A 26,182-nucleotide genomic window follows, 5' to 3' on the forward strand; every position below is an offset into this window, starting at 1 on the left:
ATTAGCCCTAAATCCACTACCAGCCACCTTTCCATGTACCATGTATATGAATCTACTCCTCCTTACCTAGAAATCTTGAATAATTACCCTCGTCTTCATAGCATTATCCCAATGAGTCTGAACAAAGATCCCGACCCAAAATGTTGCCTATCCTTTCTCTCCACAGATTTTGCCTGACCTGCTGAGTTACTCCAGCAGTTTGTTATTGTTCTTGATGGAACCTCCAAGAGCCAGCGTACTCCTTAAAACCCCATCATTCAAAAAAACCCCATTAAGCTTAGTACAAGCTGCATGTGGAATATCAAACTGCTTCTAGTCAAGGAAATGAATGGACCTAGATTTAAAAAAATATTAATTTACTTGAAAATATTGATTCAATTTATGTCGGATTTGTTTGGCTTTTAAGCATTCCCAAAGTAATTAGAAAACTGCTTGCCTTCAAAGGTCTGCTCAACCCCGGGGTCAGCCAAACACACATGCAGCACATTTTGCTTCCAGAAACACTCTTGCAGCTCAGAGACCCATAAGTAAATCTCTTCCTCGCACATCCATCAACACCTCCATAATACAAAATATTATTGTTTTAATGTGAAGAGCCCCAACCAGTAAATCTGTTCTGGATAGATCAATACTTCAGCAAACTCAAAGTTAAAAAAATGGTTAAAATCCTGCTCATTAGTACATTTTAGTTTGCTTCCGTGACGATTGGCTTTTTTTTCCATTCGCCCACAGCCACATAATCTGATTGTAATTGCGTCCACCACTCCCTGTTAAATCAGGAATCTTTGGCTGAGTGCAATGATAAATCGGCCGACACAGATGGATACATAGCATTCTTCAAGGAAACACGAGGAATGTTCCCAATGACCCAGCCAAAACACCCCTCTCAATCAATGACTTTGAAATAAACTATTTGGGCAAGTATTTTGTTGTGGCCGTGGGACATTGATTTGTAGACTTTGACTGTTGTGCTTATCATTATCATTAGTGATTATAATTCAACAGTATTTTACTGGCTGAGAAACCAATAGTGCTTCCTGATGCCACTGTTATATCTGGGGCTGTCAGTTCATCTCCACCAATATCTTCTCTGTCATTCCACGCACAGTCACCTGTGACGTCTGGATGACTCTTAATTGGGAGGATTTGGATGGACAATAATTGCCAGCAATGTGCGAGAAAAGCTCCCTGCAGGAAACAAGTCAAGTGCCTCAACTGCTTGCACAGAACAAGTCAGGGTCACCTCAATCTGAGAAACTTTTGCAGGCTGACTCTGCTAAAACATGCCACGTATGGCACTGCAGCTCATTGTCGGATTGCAAAAAGACAACAAAACTCAACCAGTGAGAAAAGAAACCTTTTATTTCCTTTGACAAATATAACTTTTTCCATTCATACTTGGAAGGAGGATTTGACTGCACATACTGTAAGGCTTCTGAAATGCTGGCTCTCATCTCTGGTTGGCATTTCTTTAATTTTTATTTCTTTATGAGCTGATGAACATGGCAACATTTTGCTTTTTGCAGGAATTCTGCTGGCATATAAATCGCATAGGATCCAGGGAGAGCCAGCTAACTGGATACAGAGTTGGCTTCATATTAGGAACCAGAGGGTGGAAGATTGTTTTTCAGATCAGATGCCTGTGACTAGTGGTGTACCATACAGATCAGTGCTGGGGCTTTGCTGTTTGTCATCTCTATAGCAATGATTTGGATGAGGCATGATTAATACATTTGTAGATGACACTAAAACAGGTGGTATTGTAGATTGAAGATGGTTATCAAGTATTACAATGGGATCTCGATCAGATGGGCAAGTGGGCCAAGAAATGGCTAATGGAGTTTAATTTGTATCAGTGTGCATTTCAGGAAGTCAAACCAGGGAGACCTTCACAGTGAATGGTAGGTCTCTGGTAGTGTATAAGTGTAGTGGGATCCAGGAGGTATGTACACAGTTCCCTGAAAGTGGCATCACAGGTAGATAGCTCAGTGATAAAGGCTGTTGGCAAGCTGGCCTTCATCAGTTAGGATATTGAGCTTGTTACAGTTGTACAAGACGTTGGTGAGGCTGCATTTGGAGTATTGTGTTCAGTGTTAGTCCTCCTGCTATAAAAAAGATGCCACTGAACTGGAAAGAGTGCAGAGACGATTTATGAGGTTGTTGCCAGGATTCAAGTGCCTAACCTATAAAGAGAGAATGGATAAGCTAGGACTTTATTGGTTGGAGTACAGGAGGCTGAGGGGTGAATACAAAGGTGAATAAAATCATGAGAAATAAATAGGATGAATGCACAGAATCTATTTCCCAAGGCAGTGACATCAAGAACTAAAGGGCATAGGTTTAAGGTGTGGAACAGAGGTTGGTGGGTAAATGGAACGAGCTGCCAGAAGTAGTGGAGGCAGGGACAATAACAACATTTAAAAGACATTGGGGGCAGGTATATGGATGGGAAATGTTTCAAGGGATATGGGTTAAATGCAGGCTAATGGGACTACCTTAGATGGAGCGTCTTGGACGGCGTGGACAACTTGAACCAAAGAGTCTGTTTCCATGCTGCAAGACTCTATTTCTGGCTACTTCATTGTGAGGAACTTCCTGACATCACCCTGGGGCAGTGATGACCAGGATGCCAACTGAAGTCCGTCGACTTGTGGCTTGTTTTGCGGAGGGTTGTATAGAACTCTGTCTTTGACCTTTAAATAACATTCCATTTCAGTTTTCAGTGGTATTAATAACTTATTTTACTGCGAGACACTGACAGTTAAGATTTAGGTCTATATGGTTGAAAATATTGCCAGAAACAGAGTTTGGACACCCTGTCACTAACACATCATTATTACTTTACCTTAAACCTGTGTCCCCTGGTTCTTGATTCCCCTACTCTGGGTAAAAGACTCTGTAATGTTCCTGCCTTTTGTGAATCACAGACTAAGGCATTCTAGATCTTCAACATCTCAGATCTGACGTAAACCTTTTGCTATTAATGAACAAAATATTACCACTGAACCATCTATATATTTTTTAGTTATTCTTGGAGGATAACATCTGATGTCGATAACACAATATTTTCTTCCCATGATGGCAGTTGCGTTCAGAGTCCTTGCTTTCTTTAATGAATTAAATTAATTTTCAGCCCAATTACAAAACGTTTCCATAACACTGAGGAAATAAAGTAATGGTTCCAGAATAGTTAACATCACTGCACGTATGGAATGAACCCAATTGCGCAGGTGCTACGATTGGCTTCCCACAACAAGTCACACAATCCCTTCACGATAAACAAAATCATTAAACTGAGCTGACGCATTAACTGAAAAAGGGAGGAAAGAAACACAATATTAAAGCTTCCCTCCCACCAAAACTACTTACAGAATACCCTAGAGTCCATAAATATAAAGCAAGACTTCTGTTTCAATATGTCATACGTAATGTATTGAGTTTGTACTGGCATTTTAGAAAAGAAGAAAATGTTCACTTCTTGACAACTGTCAACCGTCATCCTTCATTTTGATTAAAAGGATATTTCCAATGAAGAATTTACATTAAATATTGTGCTCGAATAGAACAAATGCTGGTGGTGATTATTATTGCATGTCGTCAAAGGAAGGATTATTTCTAAGAATCTAATGGTATCTATTTGATATGCAGACTTTTTCTGGAAAATTGAGCATCTGGTCATCCTTAATTGTGGTTGCATTGGGCAATGAACAAGTGAACAATACTTGCCGTATAGATTACACAATGTACTTGCAATATAGATCACAGAATATTGAAGCACCTGCTCGAGGTGCTATCGGGAGAGGTTGAGTAGGCTGGGACTCTATTCCATGGAGCGAAGGAGGATATACAAAATCATGAGAGGAATAGATCGGGTAGATGCACAGAGTCTCTTGCCCAGAGTAGGGGAATCAAGTTCAAGTGTTCAAGTGAGTTTATTGTCATGTGTCCCTGTATAGGACAATGAAATTCTTGCTTTGCTTAAGCACACAGAAAATAGTAGGCATTTACTACAAAACAGATAAATGTGTCCATATACCATGATATAAATATACACACACATGAATAAATAAACTGATAGTGCAAATAACAGAAAGTGGTTGCTAATAATCAGAGTTTTGTCCGAGCCAGGTTTAATAGCCTGATGGCTGAGGGGAAGTAGCTATTCCTGAACCTGGTTGTTGCAGTCTTCAGGCTCCTGTACCTTCTACCTGAAGGTAGCAGGGAGATGAGTGTGTGGCCAGGATGGTGTGGGTCTTTGATGATACTGCCAGCCTTTTTGAGGCAGCGACTGCGATAAATCCCCTCGATGGAAGGAAGGTCAGAGCCGATGATGGACTGGGCAGTGTTTACTACTTTTTGTAGTCTTTTCCTCTCCAGGGCGCTCAAATTTCCGAACCAAGCCACGATGCAACCGGTCAGCATGCTCTCGACTGTGCACCTGTAGAAGTTAGAGAGAGTCTTCCTTGACAATCCGACTCTCCGTAATCTTCTCAGGAAGTAGAGGCGCTGATGAGCTTTTTTGATAATTGCGTTAGTGTTCTCGGACCAGGAAAGATCTTCAGAGATGTGCACCCCCAGGAATTTGAAGTTCTTGACCCTTTCAACCATCGACCCGTTGATATAAATGGGGCTGTGGGTCCCCCTCCTACTCCTTCCAAAGTCCACAATCAGTTCCTTGGTTTTGCTGGTGTTGAGGGCCAGGTTATTGCCCTGGCACCATATGGACAGTTGCTCGATCTCTCTTCTGTACTCTGACTCATCCCCATCAGTGATACGCCCCACAATAGTGGTGTCGTCAGCGAACTTGATGATGGAGTTCGCACTGTGGTTCGCTACGCAGTCATGGGTATAGAGTGAGTACAGCAGGGGGCTGAGCACGCAGCCTTGAGGTGCTCCCGTGCTGATTGTTATTGAGGCTGACACATTTCCACCAATACGAACAGACTGTGGTCTGTGGACGAGGAAGTCGAGGATCCAGTTGCAGAGGGATGCGCAGAGACCCAGTTCTGCGAGTTTGGTAACCAGTTTGGAGGGGATGATTGTGTTAAATGCCGAGCTGTAATCAATGAATAACAGCCTGACATATGAGTTTTTGTTGTCCAAGTGGTCCAGTGCGGAGTGGAGGGCCAGCGAGATCGCATCCACCGTTGATCTGTTGTGGCGGTACGCGAACTGCAGTGGGTCCAGGTTTTTGTCGATGTAGGAGTTGATTTGCTCCATGATCAACCTCTCAAAGCACTTCATCACCACCGGCGTTAGTGCTACTGGTCGATAGTCATTGAGGCACGTCACCTTACTCTTCTTGGGCACCGGTATAATTGGTGCCCTTTTAAAGCAGGTGGGGACCTCAGACCTCAGAAGTGAGAGGTTGAAAATGTCCGTAAAAACTCCCGCCAGTTGGTCCGCACAGGTTTTTAGAACACGGCCGGGTATACCATCAGGTCCAGGTGCTTTTCGGGGGTTCACCCCTCTGAAGGATTTCCTGACATCGGCCTCTGTGACTGAGACTGAAATGCCATCACAGCGAATGGGGGATCGGGAAGGCACATCAGTATTCTCCCTGTCAAAGCGTGCGTAAAACGCATTGAGCTCGTCAGGGAGTGATGTTACACCGGCATTCGAGCTGCCTCCTGGTTTTGCCTTGTAGGAGGTGATTGCATTCAGACCCTGCCACAGCTGCCGAACATCTGTCTCGTCCTCCAGTTTGGAGCAGAAGTCCCTTTTGGCCTTTTTGATGGCCTTACCAAGGTCATATCTGGTCTTCATGTAGGCCACTGTATCGTTGGAAGTGAATGCCCTGTGTCTGGACTTCAGGAGAGTGCGGATCTCAAAGTTCATCCAAGGTTTCTGATTGGGAAACACTCGGAAGGTTTTTGTAGGGATGCAGTCCTCCACACATTTCTTTATGAAGTCTGTAACGACTGTGGCATATTCGTTCAAGTCCGTTGCCGAGTCCTTGAACATTGCCCAGTCTACAGACTCCAAACAGTCCTGGAGTTGTTCTTCTGCCCCCCCCCCGACCAGCTCTGTGCTGTCCTCACTTCTGGGGGTGCGCTCTTTAATTGCTGCCTGTAGGCAGGAAGAAGCAGCACCGCGGTATGGTCGGACTTACCGAAGTGAGGGCGAGGGATAGAGCGATAGGCATTCTTGATGGTGGTGTAGCAGTGGTCGAGGGTGTTAGGTCCTCTGGTGCAGCAGGAGACATGTTGGTGGAAGTTGGGGAGTGATTTCTTGAGGTTCGCCTTATTGAAGTCCCCAGCAATGGTGGTAAATGCCTCGGGGTAAGACGTCTGGTGTTTGTTGACCACGGCGTGCAGCTCCTCCAGTGCCAGACGGACGTCTGCCTGGGGTTGGATGTAGACCGCGGTCAGGATAACGGAGGTGAATTCTCTCGGGAGGTAGAAGGGACGGCACTTCACCGCCAGATGTTCGAGGTGTGGAGAGCAGGAGTTGGACAGGACTGACCAAGGTGAAGGGGAAAGGATTTAACACGAATCCAAGGGGTAACTTTCTCACATGAAGGGTGGTGGGTGTATGAAGCAAGCTGCCAAAGGAGGTAGTTGAAGCTGGGACTATCCCATCGTTTAAGAAACAGTTAGACAGGTACATGGATAGGACAGGTTTGGAGGGATATGCACCAAGCGCAGGCGAGAGGGACTAGCTGGGACATTGTTAGCCGGTGTGGACGAGTTGGGCCAAAGTTTCCACACTATCACTCTATGACTCTAAGTGAAATGGAAATATTTCTCAAATATATTTATTCTAATTTTTTCTTTAACTAATTAATAAAAAATAAATTGTACTTTTTTTTAAACTTCTGGTTTATTAACAAATATTTAAAAAAATTGTTGGGTGTCAGAGCAAATAAATGGCACGTATTGCGCATAAATTGTTAAAATGAAGGTCATTAGTTTATGGAAAACATTATTTGATTACTTTTAACACTATTGGTCTCTGAGATAACAGTAAACAAAATGATGATAAAGAATGTGACAAATTTATATGAAACACTGCAAAATCATGTTGGGTCTCTATTAATTAAGTTGTACAGAAAGATGGAATAATTATTTTTAAAATAAAATAATTAAATAATTGGAAGTGATTTTGGCGTTATCAGTGATAAACTGTGCAAGGTGATCCTTTTCAGTCTCGTATATTTGGACGTGATCGTCAACAAGTTATTTTGAAAAAGATTCAACAAATTTAAATTCTGAAGCTTTAGGGAAATTATGGCCACTAAAATAATGTCATAACCACAAGAGATCAGTGCAAACTCAATTAGAAGCCCAATCGTTCTAGAATCTAAAACTCCTGCTTGCCTTTAAACCAAACTCTTTTTCTCAGCTTTGATTTTTTTTTAATGGAATGACTTTAAAAAAATGGATTGAAAATTACAAACAGAAGTTGCAGAGTATCAGAAACCTCTAGTACCTCTTGAATGATTTGAAAAATAGTCACTCCTCCACTGGATCAATAATCCAACTCTCAAAGACTGCCAACTACAGCCAACTGTCCCCTCATAAACCAACAATACTTTAAATCACTACCTTTAAAAACATGTATCTTTTGGGGCATTCTCACTCTGGATCAAAGATGACTTGCTTTCACCGGTTTTGTGAGTTCCATAGGTGATTGATGAGACTAATGTTGGAAGTGTAGACGCTTCCACAAATGTGGCAGGAGCTGTCTGACAGGCAAAGCAGTGAGAAGCTTGTGAGGTGGTGCAACCCTTCCCATTATTTATCCTGACCTCAATGTGTAATAATGATTGAATTGAGATTCTGAATATCACCCTGAATGCTCCTTCTCCACGTTGAGCAGACATAGCCCAAAGATTCCCAGAGAGAGCGTTTAGGCTGGGTTTGCTTTTCAGGGAGCAGAGGAGGCTGAGAGGGGACATGATAGATGTGGTCAAAATTATAAGGATAGATATGGTGGATAGTGAAATACTTGGAGTGGCACAGTGGTGAGCTGATGCCTCATCCAGCAATCTGGATACAATGCTACCTTTGATAGTCAATGGAGAGTTCTCATGTTCTCCTTGTTTGTCATGGTGACCCCTAATTTGAGATGGTGACTCTCGTTTCAGGCTACCTCTGGCAAAGGAAACATCATCCCTGCAACTAACCTGCATAATGAATTAACCTCTCACTATCTCAATGTAATGAGCCTTTGCTGCACTCCCTACATATTAACCTTCAATGATTCATGAGGTGCTCTCATTAGCATGTAGTGATCATTTACAAAATCAAAACTTACAGTTTTGGGGTTTTCCTATTAATAACCACAGTGAAAGAAGTTAAAGCTGAAGGACATTGCTTTAACCCCCAAAATTGGTAAGAGTTAATATATATAAATTATCAAGTCCAATCCGCTTCAAACGACACAGATGGAAATTCAGTAATTCACAGAAGCCGAAACTACTTTCATCAGACTTCAGATAGACATAAAATGCTGGAGTAACTCAGCGGACAGGCAGCATGGCTGGAGAGAAGGAATGAATGGGTGACGTTTCGGCTCGAGACCCTTCTTCAGGCTTTATCTCTCCTCACAGTTTTAATACAGGGCAGTAGGATGAGAGGCCTGATGGCTCCGGAACAGCAGCAGAGTGATCTCCCCACGGCCCCCAAACAAACGTTTTTGTCACTCCTCCACTGGATCAATAATCCAACTCTCAAAGACTGCCAACTACTGCCAACCGTCCCCTCATCTTTCCACGATCAACTCCACCCAATCCAAGATTAATCCCTGACTAATGAAACCACATTGCACTGACTGAAAACTACCACTCAGCTCCTGCCGCAACCCCACTCCTGGCTGTGATCTCCTCCAATGTGGTTCCCACTAAAGACCGAGCAAAGCCCACCAATCAGGCTGGCTTCAAAATGGGGAATGTGTTTCAAAAAACCTTAAAGTCCATAAATATATAAATCCTCCTCTTGCCAATTGTAACCCCATACCAGTAAACATCTAGAACATTGCATCTCAAAATGTTGTGTTATACATTATCAATCAGCACAATACTGGTCCAGAAATAATTCTTACAATTTTCATTGCAATTCCTAACATTTACTTTTTTTTTTTCTTTTTTTTTTTTAATTTGTTTATTTTATTAGAAGTTAATACAATACAAAACAATACAGTGGCACCTAATTTTAGGTGCCAACTATGTCATACCGTAATCCATTCTATGTACAACCTCTAGTTTTATGTTATGAGAAGGAAGTAAGCAAGACAAGAAAAAGAAAACAATAGAAAGGGGAAAGAGTGGAAAAATAGATGGTAGAACATTTACTTTTTAAAATGTCATTATTTGTCTTGTCTATTTATATTTTAAAATATGTTTTCACTACAAATAGTTAGCGTTTCAAATCCCACTTTTCAAATCTTCAAAATTATGTGGGATTTCTGTAAAATATTGATTTGCTATCAATTAATTATAAGAATCAAGACCATGGAAACGTTGATGGTATTCACAATCAAAAGTTACTGATTTATTATCATTATGAAACAGAACCTCTGTTTTATATTAAGAAATTCAAACCACAAACTGGATTTGCCCTTAGCTTAATGTGCCATTGAACCTGAAAATTAATAATTGCCAACATTAAAAGAAAAACCAGTAATATACAATCTATTCTCATTAGGAAATGAACATTGAGAACCAAACATTTTAAATGTTATTACAATGTGTGCATCAGAGTAATTGTCCTCTTGACACAATATAAAATGTACAAGCTGGCCAAACTTGTAACATCCATTTGTAAATTCTCCAAATAACATTGATTTTGAGTTATTAGTCCACTTTAACCCCACTCTGCTCCACATGGCTCCAACTAACGCAGATTAAAGAGTACAAAAAATATCTGAAAATCCTCTCTCTTCAGTCCTCAAAGGATACATTGTTCAGTGCTAGTGCAAAATATGGTTCCATGTGAGAGAGATCAATACATTTTTGAACCAGAAAAATATGACATAATTTCAGCTAGCAACATACAAACTGAGTACAGCATATCAAATCACATCGATCAGTGCATATCCTATGCACAAAATGTCTGTGAGCTGCAGAATATCATAACCAGAAGTGCCAGATCAAATTTAATCTCACAAAGGCACGACAGGCATTGCCAGCATTGTAGGCTTTCCCAAATGGAGAAATTAAAAAATATCAGATAATAAAAAATAGAAGGAATTGGGCATTACATCCCTCATGCCCTTTCTGACATTTGATAAGGTCACTGCTGATCCTCTACCTCACTACAATACTCCTGGAAATACAGGAAATATGAACATCCTTTGTCTCCCACAATATCGACACTCTGCCTTGAATATTGTTGTTGTTCATAATGTACCTCCATTGGTATTGGGTCATTGTCATTCTTCTGTCATGTCCTGCCCACCTATTCTGTGACTCTTTCAATATTGTGTAAATGGTGGGGCGGTTTGTTTGGGACAGAATCTGTGTGTCTGGAACCTTGTCTTGCCACTTGATGTGAGGTATTCTGCACAGGCAGCTCACGTGGAAGTGGTTAAACTGTACACAGTCCATGTCTCATAGACATGCAGTTAAGTGGGTATGACAACAGCACAATACATCGTCAGCTTGTTCTTTAGGCTGATTCCTCTTTGTTCCCACACTTTACTTCTCAGTTTTCCAAAAGCAAAACTGGCTTTTGCCACGTGTTGTTATCAATGTTGATTGATCTTGAGAGTGTACTGCCAAGGTATATGTACTTGTTCATTACTCAATTCCTCTGACCGCTCATAAGGATGTTTGGTTCAGAATGTGAGGTGTTTGGTGCATATCTTCTGTTTTCTTTGTGCTAATTATGAGGCCAAGATTGTCGCAGAGGCTGACAAATTTGTACAAGCTTTCCTGCATGTCAGCTTCTGAGCTTTCATTGACTGTACCGTCATCGGCAAAGAGGAATGACTTAATTATGAGGAATAAGGTGGTTTCTTGTATTTTGGTTTTGGCTGTGAGTCTCCTTAAGCTAAAATGAGCACCATCTGTCCTAAGGTTTAACAGAGTAGAGACATCAGACAACATTGCATGGAACATCTTACTGAGAGCAAAATGGGGGCAAGCTCACAGCTATTTTTCACACCATTATTATCAGGAAAGATGATTGGTAATCAGAACCATGCTTTGAATATGTTCAGCAACTAAACATACACAAACCACTTAAATAAAATTCCAAAGATTCATTAACCTCCAAGTTAAAAAAAAGTTTGTTTTAGTTTAGAGATATAGCATGGAAACAGGCTCTTCAGCCCAACGAATCTGTGCCGACCAGTGATCACCCGCTCACACTAGTTCTATCCTACACACTAGGGTAAATTTACAGAGGCTGTAGTCAGGATGGAACCCGGGTCTTTGGTGCTTTAAAGCAACAACTGTACTGCCACATCACTCTTCACATATCTTCTCATTTCAGTCGACCCCAATAACTCATGCCTTATTTTGAAGCTTTGTTTTAGATACGCCAGCCTGGACTATCTCTCATTCCTCTGAGCCCAAATGGGTATAAACACAATCTACTTAAACTTTCCTCATTGGACAACCACCCTTCACTGTCCCAAGAATCAATATGGTGCCGTTTTGTTGCACTTCCTCTATCACAAGTTTATCCTTCCTTAGGAAGAGAGGCCAGGTCAGTGTTTATATTCAAGGAAATGTCAGGTGGAAGATCATGTGAAAAATTAGTTCATCTAATTTGGTGGAAAAAATTGCCTCCCCCAGGAGATCACGAGGTTCTTGGGGTGGAGAGGGGTGATAGCGGTATAAAGGGGAGGGTAGTGTCTTGTGTTCTGTGTCTTGTGTCTACTGTTTGTGGGTAAGTGTGTCTGTTTAGTGTTCAGCCATGAGCGAATGGCGGTGCGGGCTCGACGGACCTGGTGGTCTACTCTCGCACCTACTTTCTATGTTTCTATGTTTCTATGTTTCTATGTAAATGGAGGAGCGTCAATATTATTTTCATGTTTTCTCACAACTGGGAAAATATAAATTCCAATGTGACATTGTTACTCTTGTACCCAAAAACCTGTTGCATTAAGATTCACCATTACATTTCCTTTCCTAATCACTTGACGTACCTGCATATTTAGTATCAGTCATTGATGTGCATAGACATCCAGGATGGGACAGTGGGTAGTGATGCTTGCTTACAACTCCAGTGCCTGGGTTACAGCAAAATACATGGGATTAATGAGATTGCCCCATGAATCGACATAGACTTGATGGGATCCTTGTATGTCATGAGAATTTTTTATTTTTTTTAAATTGTGGCCATTCTGAACACAAACATCTACCAATCTTTTACCATTTCCATTTATTCCACCAAAATTGGATGACGTCACAATTGTCCACAATTTCTTCTTTCCTTGCCCACTCATTTATCCTGTCAGGTCGGGGGTAGTTCCCCCCGCCAGTGGTACCATGTAATCCCGTGCTACCTGCTCCATGTCGGATAGTCGGAGACTAAACCGTCTCCCCCACCTGGTTTTCCAGGTGAGGAGAGGGCTGTGGACCCCCAGCAGGACCAAGAACAAGACCTGTCAAGGGGTGGATGAGCTCCTAGCGAGCCGACGTCCATCCACACTTCAGTAGAAGTTGCGATCACTGTCGTACACGGCATTGTAAGGCACCGTGCCTGTTAATGTTTTCAACGATGACGATGATGACGATGATATCCCTCTGAAGCCACTGTGCATTCTCCTCACAGCCCACACTACCACAAAGTTCTGTATCATCATCATATTTTACAATGGACGCCCTCATCCATTTCACTGATACAGACGTTGAACAACTGCAATGCTAGCGCTGATCATTGTAACATGCCTCCAGTCACAGCCTCCCAATCAAAAGACCCATTTATTTCTACTTTCTATTGTCAGTCCAGTAAACAGTTCTCAAACTACAACAACATATTACCCTAATCACACGTGCTATAACTGTACTAACAGTCTCTTCGTGAGACCTTTTGAAAGGCACACCAAATGGAAATTTTGTTTTAAACATCATAGTAATTCAGTATGGAAAAGGCCCTTTGGCCCAACTTTCCCAAGCTGAACAACATGCCCCATCTGCACTATTCCTACCTGCCTGTGTTTGGCCCATATCCCTCTAAACCCATCCCATCCATGTACCTATCTAAATGCTTCTTAAAAATTGAGATACTCCCTGCCTCAGCTGTATTTATTTATTTACATTTTCACATCAAATTTTGTAAGAGCAAATTTGTACTTAGCATCCCAGATTCTCTGGTAGAGATTTGTGAATTCTCTAAAGCCAATATCTGTTCCCTGAACTGCCAAAATGTGGGGATCATCTGTACTTCATTAATTACAGATTCTGGTGTTTTCCCAACTGCTGACATCAGGGTAACTGATCGGTAGTTTGTCCTTTTCTCACTCCCTCCATTTTAAGTCATGAGATTATATTTGCTGCATTCCTGTTATACAGTGGGAACCAGTTTAAGATATTTGGGATATTTGGAAGTGCATCCATTATTTACAAAGACATCTCTGTCCTAACTTTGAGATGTCAATCATCAGATACTAGCAATTTTCACCTTTCAGTACAATTAATTTCTACAATACTTTTTTTTAACTAAAGTTAATTTCTTTGAGCATTAATAGACTCCAGTAACCTCCATGAAGGCCACAGAGGGCTGTGGCCTTCATGCACAAGAACGTGCCCCCTGTCGGCATTGTTCATGCACTTGCCACCCAGGTTAAACTGACTCCTGGGAAAAACTCCCCCACCCTTTCTCCCATTGTTCGTTCAGGAACAGCATTCCAATGGCTGGGAGAGTCTTTCTGGCATCATACGGTAGGTTCCCTAAAGAAATGAAAGCTGACAGCTACAAGAACTTGCGACACATCAATATGAATACTCACACCGAAATGTTAGTTTCAGCGCAGCGAACCTTAACAATGTTTTTCTGTAAACTTCATAATTAGAGATCTCAAACTGCATCCGACTTTCACAAGCAGCATTAGGATGACCTATAATCTTGCTGCAACTGCATTAAAAGAAAGAATCCAATTTCTAGCCTATAATGTATATTGTGTCTGACATTCGAAGGAAACAAATAATGAATCACGGAATAGTAGTTACCAAGGTAAGTCAAGAAAAGAAACAATATTTGGAAAAAATAATGGCACTACTACAAATTTCCAAATGTCTAATTTCCACCTACTAAGTAGGTTAGGAACGTGCAGGCACTTTTGGCACCAGCTTCTAATGCTTTCCTAATTCAGAAACAATCCCATTAAATAGGAAAATTTCAAATGCCACTTCATTTTTGAACAAAATTGAAAGTAACCAGTTTGTCGCATTGAGGTGAATTTAATGCAATCCATAATTAAAAGAAAAGTGACTGAAGATTCAGAGGATTTTGAAGTGATTAGATTGAATTAACGCAGAACTATAAAAATGTAGATCATATCCAAAAAACTATTGAAATTTTGAGGATATGACTAAGGTTTGTTAAGGAACGTGTATAGGAAAAATAGCTAGATCCAAATGTTGTTGTATATAAAAACATAATTATAAAAAAGTACAAGAATATAAAGGGGAGAGAACTTTGTAACTGCAAGGCAAAACCCATGTTGGTCACATCCACTTTGCACTACAATTAAAAACAGACATGACCTTGGAAAGGGCATTGGCAGAGATCCACCAGATTGTTACCAAGACTTCAAGGTTAATTTATGAAGAGAGATAACAAAAACCAGGGTGGTTACCTCTGGAACATAGAAACATAGAAGCAGGAGTAGGCCATTCAGCCCTTCGAGCCTGCACCGCCATTCAATATGATCATGGCTGATCATCCAACTCAGTATCCCGTACCTGCCATCTCTCCATACCCCCTGATCCCTTTAGCCACAAGGGCCACATCTAACTCCCTCTTAAATATAGCCAATGAACTGGCCTCAACTACCTTCTGTGGCAGAGAGTTCCAGAGATTCACCACTCTCTGTGTGAAAAAAGTTTTTCTCATCTCGGTCCTAAAGGATTTCCCCCTTATCCTTAAACTGTGACCCCTTGTTCTGGACTTCCCCAACATCGGGAACAATCTTCCTGCATTTAGCCTGTCCAACCCCTTAAGAATTTTGTAAGTTTCTATAAGATAAGATATTTCTATAGAAGGAGAGAAGGGATTTGATTAAGGCATTTATATTTCAATAAGGAATTGAAACCATAGTTAGCACCATTTTGAGCTGTCTGGAAAATCCGGCACTGTGAGAAATTGCCATCAATTGGATTAAGTTTATTCAAGAAAGAAGTTGGCAAATATCAACGTGGGGGAAGCATGGAACTCTCTCCCTTAAAATGTAGAAAATTAAGAATAAATTAACAATTTTAAATGTGTGACCTGGTTCTTTCTTTCCTATCTAGGGATACTAAGGAATCTGAAGTCAAGGTCAGTAAACTAAGTTGAGGTATATATAAACACTTTAAAAGTTGAAGAAGTTCAAGAGGCTAAAAGGCAACTTCTCTTATGTTATTTTTGAGAATATAAAATCCTTCTATTTTCCTTTCCAGATCTGACAAATCAGGAAGATACAGTCAACTCATTCCCAAACTTACAAAATGCCCAAATCACAAATATATACTCATGAACACTTGGGCAATTGGTTGAATGTTTACATTTGACCTCTTTGTGGCACCTCTTTACAGAAATGAAATAGGAAAATCAAGATGCAGAAAAATGAAGACTTAGGCTTAACATTGATCTAGTCCACTTCCATTTAAGGATTTAAATGATGGTATTTCCAAATGTAAAACGCATCAATCTCCCGGCCACAATTTATGAAAGCAACCTTCCTAGAAACCTAACCCAACCGTATCTTTTCCCTTGTATCATCCAAAGATTGTTTTTCTGAAATTATACCATTTAATGCTACAAAAAAAGAGAACGTCAAGTGATTTTCTTCTGTGAATAAAAATCTGCGAATAAAAATCAAGTACAAGGGACAACTTAAACCAGGCTGATGATGAAAAGAACACTCTGTTCTTACAAGCTGTCACTCCTTTTCTTTCTGAACAAACAAGCTTAGATGTTGTACATACTGGCTCCCAAAACTGCTGTCTAGAAGCAACCAACCAACCTTTCACAACTAAAGTACTTCAGCCAAAATTCTTTTTAACTTCTATTCCAAATATACAGATCTGATGGTTAACACTTCAGTATCATGAGTCTAGATACATAGACAATAGGTGCAGGAGTAGGCCAGTTGGCCCTTCGAGCCAGCACTGCCATTTAATGTGATCATGGCTGATCATCCACAATCAGTACCCCTTTCCTGCCTTTTCCCCATGTCCTATGCTAGCCCTAAGAGCTCCATCTAACTCTCTTTTGAATGCATCCAGTGAATCGGCCTCCACTGCCTTGTGAGGCAGAGAATTCCACAGATTCACAACTCTCTGTGTGCAAAGGTTTTTCTTCATCTCAGTTCTAAATGGCCTACCCCTTATTCTTAAACTGTGGCCCCTGCTTCTGGACTCCCCCAACATCGGGAACATGTTTCCTGCATCTAGCGTGTCCAATCCCTTAATAATTTTATATTTTATAAGATACCCTCCCATCCTTCTAAATTCCAGTGAACACAAGCCCAGTCGCTCCTCATATGACAGTCCCACCATCCTGGGAATTAACCTCATGAATCTACGCTGCGCTCCCTCAATAGCAAGAATGTCCTTCCTCAAATTAGGAGACCAAAACTGCACACAGCACTCCAGGTGTGGTCTCACCAGAGCCATGTACAACTGCAGAAGGACGTCTTTGCACCTAACTTCTCAATTGTTGCAAACTGTTATATCTCTTTTTAAAAAAGAGATTTTTTGTAAATAAGAAAGAAGCAATAGAAAATGCAGATATAATCTTTCTTGGCAAGAATAGATTAGGGCCTGGACATTCTTTTACATTAAAATAACCAGCACAAAGGTATTGTACAAAAGACCCATGCCAATCTGTTCAGCATTGCTCACATAAAATATTAATTAATACACATTGTATAAACTGTTAAGAGGCACAAATGGTGATTTTTTTTTTTTGCATTGCACACACTACCTGAAAATAATTTCATGTCCCATATACAAGCTGAAACTATCCTTTGGCAATATACTTCATTTTTGTGAATCTAATGGAGAGATGATACTTGACTACAGCCTCTACTGGAACTCATTAGAGGTAGCCTATTAAGAATCAAAAGGATAGACAGGGCTGAGCTCAACATCCTTGCAAAGAGGTGGCCACTCGAAAACATGTGCTGCATGACCAAAAAGAACCAGTACTAGAATAATTGGCAGAAAGTAGCCAGAATTGTCAATCTACAGTGATTAATATGTGTACTTAATGATCATATGACCCATTATGTACTTGCATATTTAGGACAACTGCATTATTCACAGATTCACTTTATATACACTACATACAAAGAAATTGGGATAGCATCACTGTGTGTACCTGTTAAGCATTTCACTTTTTTAATTAAGAACTGCAGATGCTGGAAAAATTGAAGGTAGACAAAAATGCTGGAAAAACTCAGCGGGTGAGGCAGCATCTATGGAGCGAAGGAATAGGTGATGTTTTGGGTTGAGACTGAAGAAGGGTCTCGATCTGAAACTTCACCTATTTCTTTGCTCCATAGATGCTGCATCACCCGCTGAGTTTCTCCAGCATTTTTGTCTACCTTCACTTTTTTAATTCCTTATCACGTTTGGATGGCCGGCAAGAACTACTGTGAAGTCGGCATCTTTTGCTCATCTCTATTTGCTCCTAATGATGATAAAGCATCACCTTCCTAACATAATATGCTACTTGTAAATGGTAAATGTGTGCATGCAGGAAAGGGAATATATATTTCCCAAGGGGGAGGTTGGGTGACGTGATCACTCATTTAATTGATACAAAGGATGACAATATCAATTCTTGGTGGTATAGATAAAGCTTTGTCCACCTATTAGGAAGTGAACTGAGACAAGCTGCTTCTAGCTGGTTGGTATATGTCACGCGCTGTAGATATTGATTAATGCTGGACTGCAATGTAAGTTCAGTGGATAACACGAATGGCAATGCAATGTGAACTGCTAAATAACCTAAAGATCCTTCATAGTATCTAAGTAGTTGTGGAGATTTTTTTCTAAGTTGATGTGCTTCACAGAAGGTGGAGCGGCTATCAGAAGTAAGTTGTCCCTCATTTCAAAACACCTGGCTGTCAGCATGCCCTCACAGTCGGTGCAACCGAGCACCACAAACAATATGCTGGAGGAGCTCAGTGGGTTGAGCAGAATCTGTGGAGGACAAGGAACTGACTTTTCAGGTTAAAACCTGTATCAAGAGTGAAGGTGGGCGATGGTCAGTAGCCAGCATAAAGAGTAGAGGGACAATGGTGAGACAGGAACCAGTTGCTCCAGATTTCAGCATCTGGAGACTCTTGTGTCTGCACTGCAACTAAGTGCCTGGTGCGATAATGGATAATTGTTATATTGTTTGTAAGAGTGAGATATGCACAATGATGGTGGTCATCATAAGACTAGAGCCAATGTTACATTGCCCTTTTATGCTCCAAAGCAAGGTGTGGCTAGTACACTCTGCTTCTCTGTGTGAAGCCTGGTTGCAAGGATATCCAACCTGTGCTTTTGCCTGTGTCGGGACATAGAGGATAAGAGTCCAGAAGTCATGATGCAACTTGAAAGGACTTTGGTGAAGTGATGTTTGGAAATATTGCGTACAGTTCCAGTCGCCCCATTAAAGGAAGAATGTGGAGGCTTTGGAAAGGGTGCAGAGGAGATTTAGCAGAATGATGCCTGGATTCAAGGATAATAGCTGCAGGGAGAGGTTGGACAGATAAAGGAGTGTTTTCTCTGGAATGCTGGAGGTTGCAGGGAGACCTGATAGAATTATAAAAAATTATGAGAGACAGAGATAGGGTAGATAGTTGGAACCTTTTTCTCAAGGGTGGAAACATTACTTACTAGAGGGCATAGCTTTAAGATGAGAGGGGCAAAGTTTAAAGGATATGTGTGGAGCAACTTTCATTTAACCGAGAGGGCGGCGAGTACTTGGAACGTGCTGCTGAGGTTGGTGGTGAAGGCTGATACGATAGTGCCATTTAAGAGAATTTTGGACAGGCTTTTGGATATGTAGGGAATTGAGGGAGATGGATTTAGTACAGGAAGATAAGAAATGGTCTTGGCATCATGTTCAGCACAGACATCGAGATCCTTCTTCAGACCCAAAACGTCACCGATTCCTTTTCTCCAGAGGTGCTGCCTGACCCGCTGAGTTACTCCACCTTTTTGTGTCTGTCTTTGGTTTAACCAGCACCTGCAGTTCCTCCTTTCACCTCGACTAGCACAGGAGTTAAGGCCCAAAAGGCTGTTCACAGTTTTGGATGCAGAAGGCAAGACCTCTAGTGATAGCAGCCTTTGAAAATTTTTAGCTCAATATACATTATTGCTGGGATAGGTAGCAATACTGTACAAGCATCGAGTACAGAATGCTCTTGGGATAGGTCCTCCTGACATGACCTCTTCAGCTCCTACTCCTTCTATCTTCTTTGTTGCAGAGGCCTTGCATCGGTCTTCCCCTGACCCATGCTGGAGAATTAATGGACAAACGTGCATGTTCTCTCCTCAAGAAAATTAAAGATTTCATCTCCAAAGTAGTCTGAACTCTCCAGAGGTGTCGTAGTTCTAAATTCTATGTTGTTGATGCTGACAGGTTCTGCGCCAACTGATTCTCTAACAATCTTGCACGTACTTAATGATCCCTTTCAGTAGGGCAGGTGCAGGTCTTGTTCCTGCTCTTCTGAATTGATTTATTGTCTTTGGCATACAAGGTATATTTGTTACAGTTTCACAATGAGGTATTAAATGGGAATTACATCATGACTTATGTCCCCTCTGCATGCTTGAGGCAAGTGCGCGTTGCATGCGCATAAGAGAATGATCAAACCTTTCATTATGCATGAGGCTGCAATAAAGTAGCTATAATGATTCACAACCAATTTTACACCGCAGTGCAATCGTGTGATTCTTAAAAACGCAGATCATGAAACCCTTAACCCAAAATCCCAAGTTAATTTATTTTGTCAGATAACATTGTTGATATACCGTAACCTCGTATTATATACACAAATATAAAATACTTAACAGATATAAAATGTTAACAGAAAGAAAAATAGTGCACAGAATTTGCCCAACAATGGACAACGAATGAAAGTTTTGTAAAGGGCCTGTCCCACTTACGCAACCTTTTCTGTGACAGCCGGCAGCCGTCATAGGTCGCCGAAAATTTTCAACATGTTGAAAATTCAGCGGCGACCAGAAAGACGCTACGACTCTTTGGAGATCTCTCACGACCATAGGAGACCTTTCACGACCATACAGGCTATATGGTTGTGAGAGGTCTCCTATGGTCGTGAGAGGTCACCCGCGACATGTCGTCAGGGGTCGCCTGCATGGTCGTGAGAGGTCTCCTATGGTCGTGAGAGGTCACCAAATGTCGTAGCGTCTTTCTGGTCGCCGATGAATTTTCAACATGTTGAAAAATTTCGGCGACCTATGACGGGTGCCGGCAGTCGCCGAAAAGGTCGAGTAAGTGGGACAGGCCCTTATTGATTAGTAGGACTGGGTGTTACAATCCCTTACAAAGATTTCACTACAATTGACATTCTTGGGTATAACCACTAGGTGAATTTGCTAACAATCAGACACATCTTCAGTTGTGTACCTCAACGTCACTGGGTGTTTCGGCCTTTTATCACAAGACACCCTCAGTCGAGGCAGGCCCACCACAGGTTGATTAGACCTGGGTGTGTGTCTTATTGTTAGCCTCTAGATGGTCACGTGGCAGCCCAGACAGCATCTTTCCTCTTCAGCCACAGCCAGTGACTGCTCCGTTCGGTGGCATTGGCAAGTTCTTTTATTGCCCTCCTTTGTGCCTGCCCTTTGAATCCTACTTCCCTCAGGAGCCTTGCGGTGGAACTGGCTTCAAAACCCCTGCACCCCACCTCCACTGGACACACCCTTACACTCCAACCTCTCTCCTCTGCCTCTGCTGCAAGGTTTCAATATCAAAGCTTTTTCCTTTCATAAGCCTCGTCCACAGCCTCCTCCCATGGGACCGTCAGCTCAATGATGAATACACGCCGACAGGAGTTGGACCAGAGAACAAGGTCTGGTCGCAGGTTGGTAACTGCGATTTCAACTGGGAACAAAAGCCTCTGGCCTAGGTCAACACGCATTTCCCAGTCCCTGGCTGCATTCAGTGGGCATGAGTTGAGAGGCGAGGGGTTAGTCCCCCGTTTCTCTCCTTCCTGGATGAAGGATGGTATTTGCGGGAATGTTATCTGGGCATTGATAGGCATGGCGTTGGTGGTAGATCTTTGATAGGCATGGCGTTGGTGGAGTTCAGCTGCCAAACACTTCAGCACCTGGTTGTGTCGCCAGGTGTATTTCCCTTGTTTTAGGCTGGTCTTACAACCGACCAGGATGTCCTTGAGGTTTGCTGGAGCTGTACACAGGGGGCAGGCTGGATCCTCTCCCAGGTTTGAGGGAGAGGGAAGGATAATGATAATGAAGCTCAACTTATTTGACTCCATGCTCCACAGCTCTCTCCATGTGATCTTCCTCCTCTCAACGCCATCCCACCTCATCCAGCGGCCTTGTTTGGCTAGGGATATGGCTTTGGCACACCTGGCTGCTTCTTCCTGGTGGCGCACCTCCTCCACCACCAGGTGCCGACGTTCAGCTGGAGTAGCCTTTTGCCAGGTAGGTTTCATTGCTCCCAGGCCAAAGCCCCCTCGGCCTTGTTGGACATGGCCCACTATGTCCCGGTGTTGGAGGGCGGATTTTGCGTCCAGTACCACTGCTCTGGAGTCCATTTCTTCCCTGTTGCTAGTGTTGGAGCGACACCTCTTATTATTGGATCCCGGGATTCCGTTAGTGTCATGTCCAGCCTCACTTTGGCACATTTGTATTCCTCCACCAGGCTTGAGACTGGCAGTGAGAGGGCTCCATTCCCATAGAGCCCTATGCTGCTGAGGCATCTCGGTAGCCCAAGCCACTTCCTCACTTGTGAGTTCAGCAGTCTCTCCAGCTTACTTACTTACTTACTTACTTACTCCAGCTGGTTGACATGGGATAAAGTGACCTCGTAGATAGTAATTGGCCACATGAGTCGGGGCAGTAGACCGAATTGAAGGCACCAAAGCTTCAGCTTCCCTGGGAGAGCAGTGTTGATGATTTGCTTGAGGCCACTGATTGTATCCTGCCTGAGTTGTTCCACCTGCTCTGCATCCTTGAGGTATGCGATGTACCATCGCCCGAGGCTTTTGACAGGCTTCTCCAGGACAGTTGGTATTGTCTCATTATTGATGCGGAACCTTTCGTCAGTTAGCCAGCCTTTGACGATGGAAATACTGCAGGATTTGCTGGGTTTAATCTCCATTCGTGCCCATTTGATGTTTTCCTGGAGTTTATCCAGCAGGCGTTTGGTGCATGCTTTTGTTGTTGTTATTGTGGTCATGTCATCCATGTACGCCCTGATTGGAGGAAGACGCAGCCCACTCTTCAAGCATTCCCCTCCAACCACCCATCGTGATGCTCGAATGATGAGCTCCATTGCCATGGTGAAAACCAGAGGAGAAATGGTACAGCCTGCCATTATGCCTACCTCATGGTGCTGCCAGGCGGTGGTGTAGTCCTGTGTTGTGACGCAGAACTGGAAGTCCTGGAAGTAACCTTTTACCAGCTTTGTGATGTCCTCTGGGACCTGGAAGAAATTAAAAGCTGCCCACAGAGTCTCATGGGGCACCGAACCAAAGGCATTGGCAAGATCTAAGAAAACCACATGCAGATCTCTCTTTTCCTTCTTGGCAGTTTATATCTGGTGCCAGATGACGTTTGCATGTTCCAGGCATCCTGAGAAACCACATACCCCTGCTTTCTACACTGACGTGTCAATGAAGTTGTTGCTCTGCAAAAATGCTGAGTCTTTGAGCCACAACACCAAAGAAGATCTTTCCTTCCACGTTCAGAAGGCTGATCTGGCGGAATTGGCTAATGGTTGAGGAGTTCTTTTCTTTGGGAATTAAGATCCCTCCTGCCCTTCGCCATGCCTTAGGTTTGATTTCTTTCCCCCATGCCACTTTCATTAACTTCCAAAGGTATTTCAGGGCACCAGGGGTGTTCTTATGGAGCCTGTATGGAATGCCATTGGGCCCTGGGGCTGATGCTGTTCTTGCCCGTTTCGACTGATTTGGCCTACCTCTTAGAAAGTAATGGTCAATGCGAGGCCCCACACCAAGCTCTCTCAGGCACTTTTTCCTGCCCTGGTGGATCTTGAGACCCTTCTCTGATGTTATCTTATCCCAGCCACAGATACAACTTTGTAGCTTATGTCCTGCCGGTGCAGCTGCTCTGTCAATTGCTGTGCTAGTTGTAATACTCATAGTCGATTCCGTTCCTAGGTCTGTTGCCTTGTGGTCTGTCGATGAGTCATCTTGCGCCCCCTCTCTCGCAGACTCAAGGGGTATTCTTCGCCATGTCATTTTCGTAGCAATATATGGGTAAATCCAAAACGCTGATTAGCGATGGATCCTGCTGGCATGATGCGCTAGCCCATGCCAGCCCCGGTGGGGTCTATTCCCACCGGTCAGCAGTATCTCCAGGCCGTCACTAGGTCTTTCCCTGGTTGTCAGCTGCCCTTTCGCAGCGGTCACTGGTTTGATCCAGATGTTCAGATTGATTAGTAGGACTGGGTGTTACAATCCCTAAAATAAAAGGTACTCTCTGATAACCATTGGAAGATGACCTGTAAACATGACGTCTGAACACATGAACTGTTCCAGAGCCGCTGTCTGAAAAAAGCTCTGAGAATAGCTAAGGACAAACTGCACCCTCTCCACACACACCTGGATTTCCTGCCATCAGGCAAGAGATACCGTAGCCTCAAAGCCCGGACTACCAGACTGCTAAACAACTTCCTGCCACAGGCTGTGAGGCTGCTAAACAGTCACTCCACCTGATTCTGCTGCTTTGCACTGACAATTTAATAACTCTGGCACTGGCCACTCAAATCAGCTGCCCTGGACATTTTAATTACAGTTTTTACTGTATTTTAATGGTGCTGTTTTACCTGTTTTTAATTATTTATACTGTTTCATCAGGGACTGGATTGTTTTTACTGTTATTATGTGTGAAATGTTTAAGTTTTATGTGCGATGCTTCGGTATTCCCTGGGAAAAGTCTTCTCATTTTGCACTGTACAATTGTTGCTTTGCAAGATGACAATAAAGGTTGATTGATTGATTGATTGATTGATTGATTGATTGATTGATGTGTCAGAACAAATTAAGAAAAAAATACAGAAAACATTGAAGGAATTTACATTTTGTATAAATGCTTGATGAAATCAAGAATCAAGAAAATGTTGTTATATTTAGTCATTTTTTCAGATCACGGATATTTGCGTTCCTCTTGCCCTCACCTCCCCCAACATCCTTAATCCATGATTACGAAGGGGAAATCATGCTTGACTAATCTTCTGGAATTTTTTGAGGATGTAACTAGGAAAATGGACAAGGGAGAGCCAGTGGATGTAGTGTACCTGGACTTTCGGAAAACCTTTGATAAGGTCCCACATAGGAGATTAGTGGGCAAAATTAGAGCACATGGTATTGGGGATAGGGTTCTGACATGGACTGAAAATTGGTTGGCAGACAGGAAACAAAGAGTAGGGATTAACGGGTCCCTTTCAGAATGGAAGGCAATGACTAGTGGAGTGCCACAAGGCTTGGTGCTGGGACCGCAGCTATTTACAATGTACATTAATGATTTCGATGAAGGGATTCAAAGTAACATTAGCAAATTTGCAGATGACACAAAGCTGGATGGCATTGTGAACGGTGAGGAGGATGCTATGAGGTTGCAGGGTGACTTGGACAGGTTAGGTGAGTGGGCAGATGCATGGCAGATGCAGTTTAATGTGGATAAATGTGAGGTTATCCAATTTGGTGGTAAGAACAGGAAGGCAGATTATTATCTGAATGGTGTCAAGTTAGGAAAAGAGGAAGCACAATGAGATCTGGGTGTCCTTGTACATCAGTCACTGAAAGTAAGCATGCAGGTACAGCAGGCAGTGAAGAAATCTAATGGCATGTTGGCCTTTCATAACAAGAGGAGTTGAGTATAGGAACAAAGAGGTCCTTCTGCAGTTGTACAAGGCGCTGGTAAGACCACACCTGGTGTATTGTGTGCAGTTTTGGGCTCCAAATTTGAGGAAGGACATTCTTGCTATTGAGGGCATGCAGTGTAGATTTACGAGGTTAATTGCCGGGATGACGGGACTATCATATATTGAAAGAATGGAGCAACTGGGCTTGTATACACTGGAATTTAGAAGAATGAGAAGGGATCTTATTGAAACATGTAATATTATTAAGGGATTGGCAGGAAATCCCTAGATTGGCTAGAGGCAGGAAACATGTTCCCGATGTTGGGGGAGTCCAGGACCAGGGGCCACAGTTTAAGAATAAGAGGTTTAGGACGGAGATGAGGAAACACTTTTTCTCACAGAGAGTTGTGAGTCTGTGGAATTCTCCGCCTCAGAGGGCGGTGTAGGCCGGTTCTCTGGATACTTTCAAGAGAGAGCTGGATAGGGCTCTTAAAGATAGTGGAGTCAGGGGATATGGGGAGAAGGCAGGAACGGGGTACTGATTGTGGATGATCAGCCATGATCACATTGAATGGCGGTGCTGGCTCAAAGGGCTAAATGGCCTACTGCTGCACCTATTATCTATTGTCTATTGTAACAGTTGCGGTTTGCTAGTGTTGGCGATCGCCGGGCTGTGATTTCATAGTGTGTGAGCATTAAATAAGAATTAGATAAGATAATTAGTCAAACTGATTATTTGGTAACCTACCACATTGCAATTTTGCCTTTTAGTGGTTCCCACATTTCCATCGATTCATACGCCATGCAAGTAAATCTATTGGCCCAACCCATCCATGTCAACCAAGATGCCCACCTATGCTTCCCATTTGCCTGCATTTGCCCCATATTCCTCTCACCCATTTTTATCCATGAAGCTGTCTACATGTCTTTTAAACATTGTAATTGTACCTGTCCCTACCACCTCATCTGGTTCCTCATACTACATACTC

At 42.5% G+C, this 26,182-nt stretch overlaps 1 protein-coding gene across 1 annotated transcript in view; it reads right to left on the minus strand.

Moving 5' to 3' along the window:
* lekr1 (leucine, glutamate and lysine rich 1) overlaps positions 1–26,182 on the minus strand; it is a 108,906-nt gene that overhangs the window by 68,846 nt on the left and 13,878 nt on the right. The gene's annotated exons all lie outside the window — the stretch shown is intronic.

The sequence above is a fragment of the Amblyraja radiata genome, chromosome 13 (genome assembly GCF_010909765.2).
Source record: "Amblyraja radiata isolate CabotCenter1 chromosome 13, sAmbRad1.1.pri, whole genome shotgun sequence".
NCBI lineage: Eukaryota > Metazoa > Chordata > Chondrichthyes > Rajiformes > Rajidae > Amblyraja > Amblyraja radiata.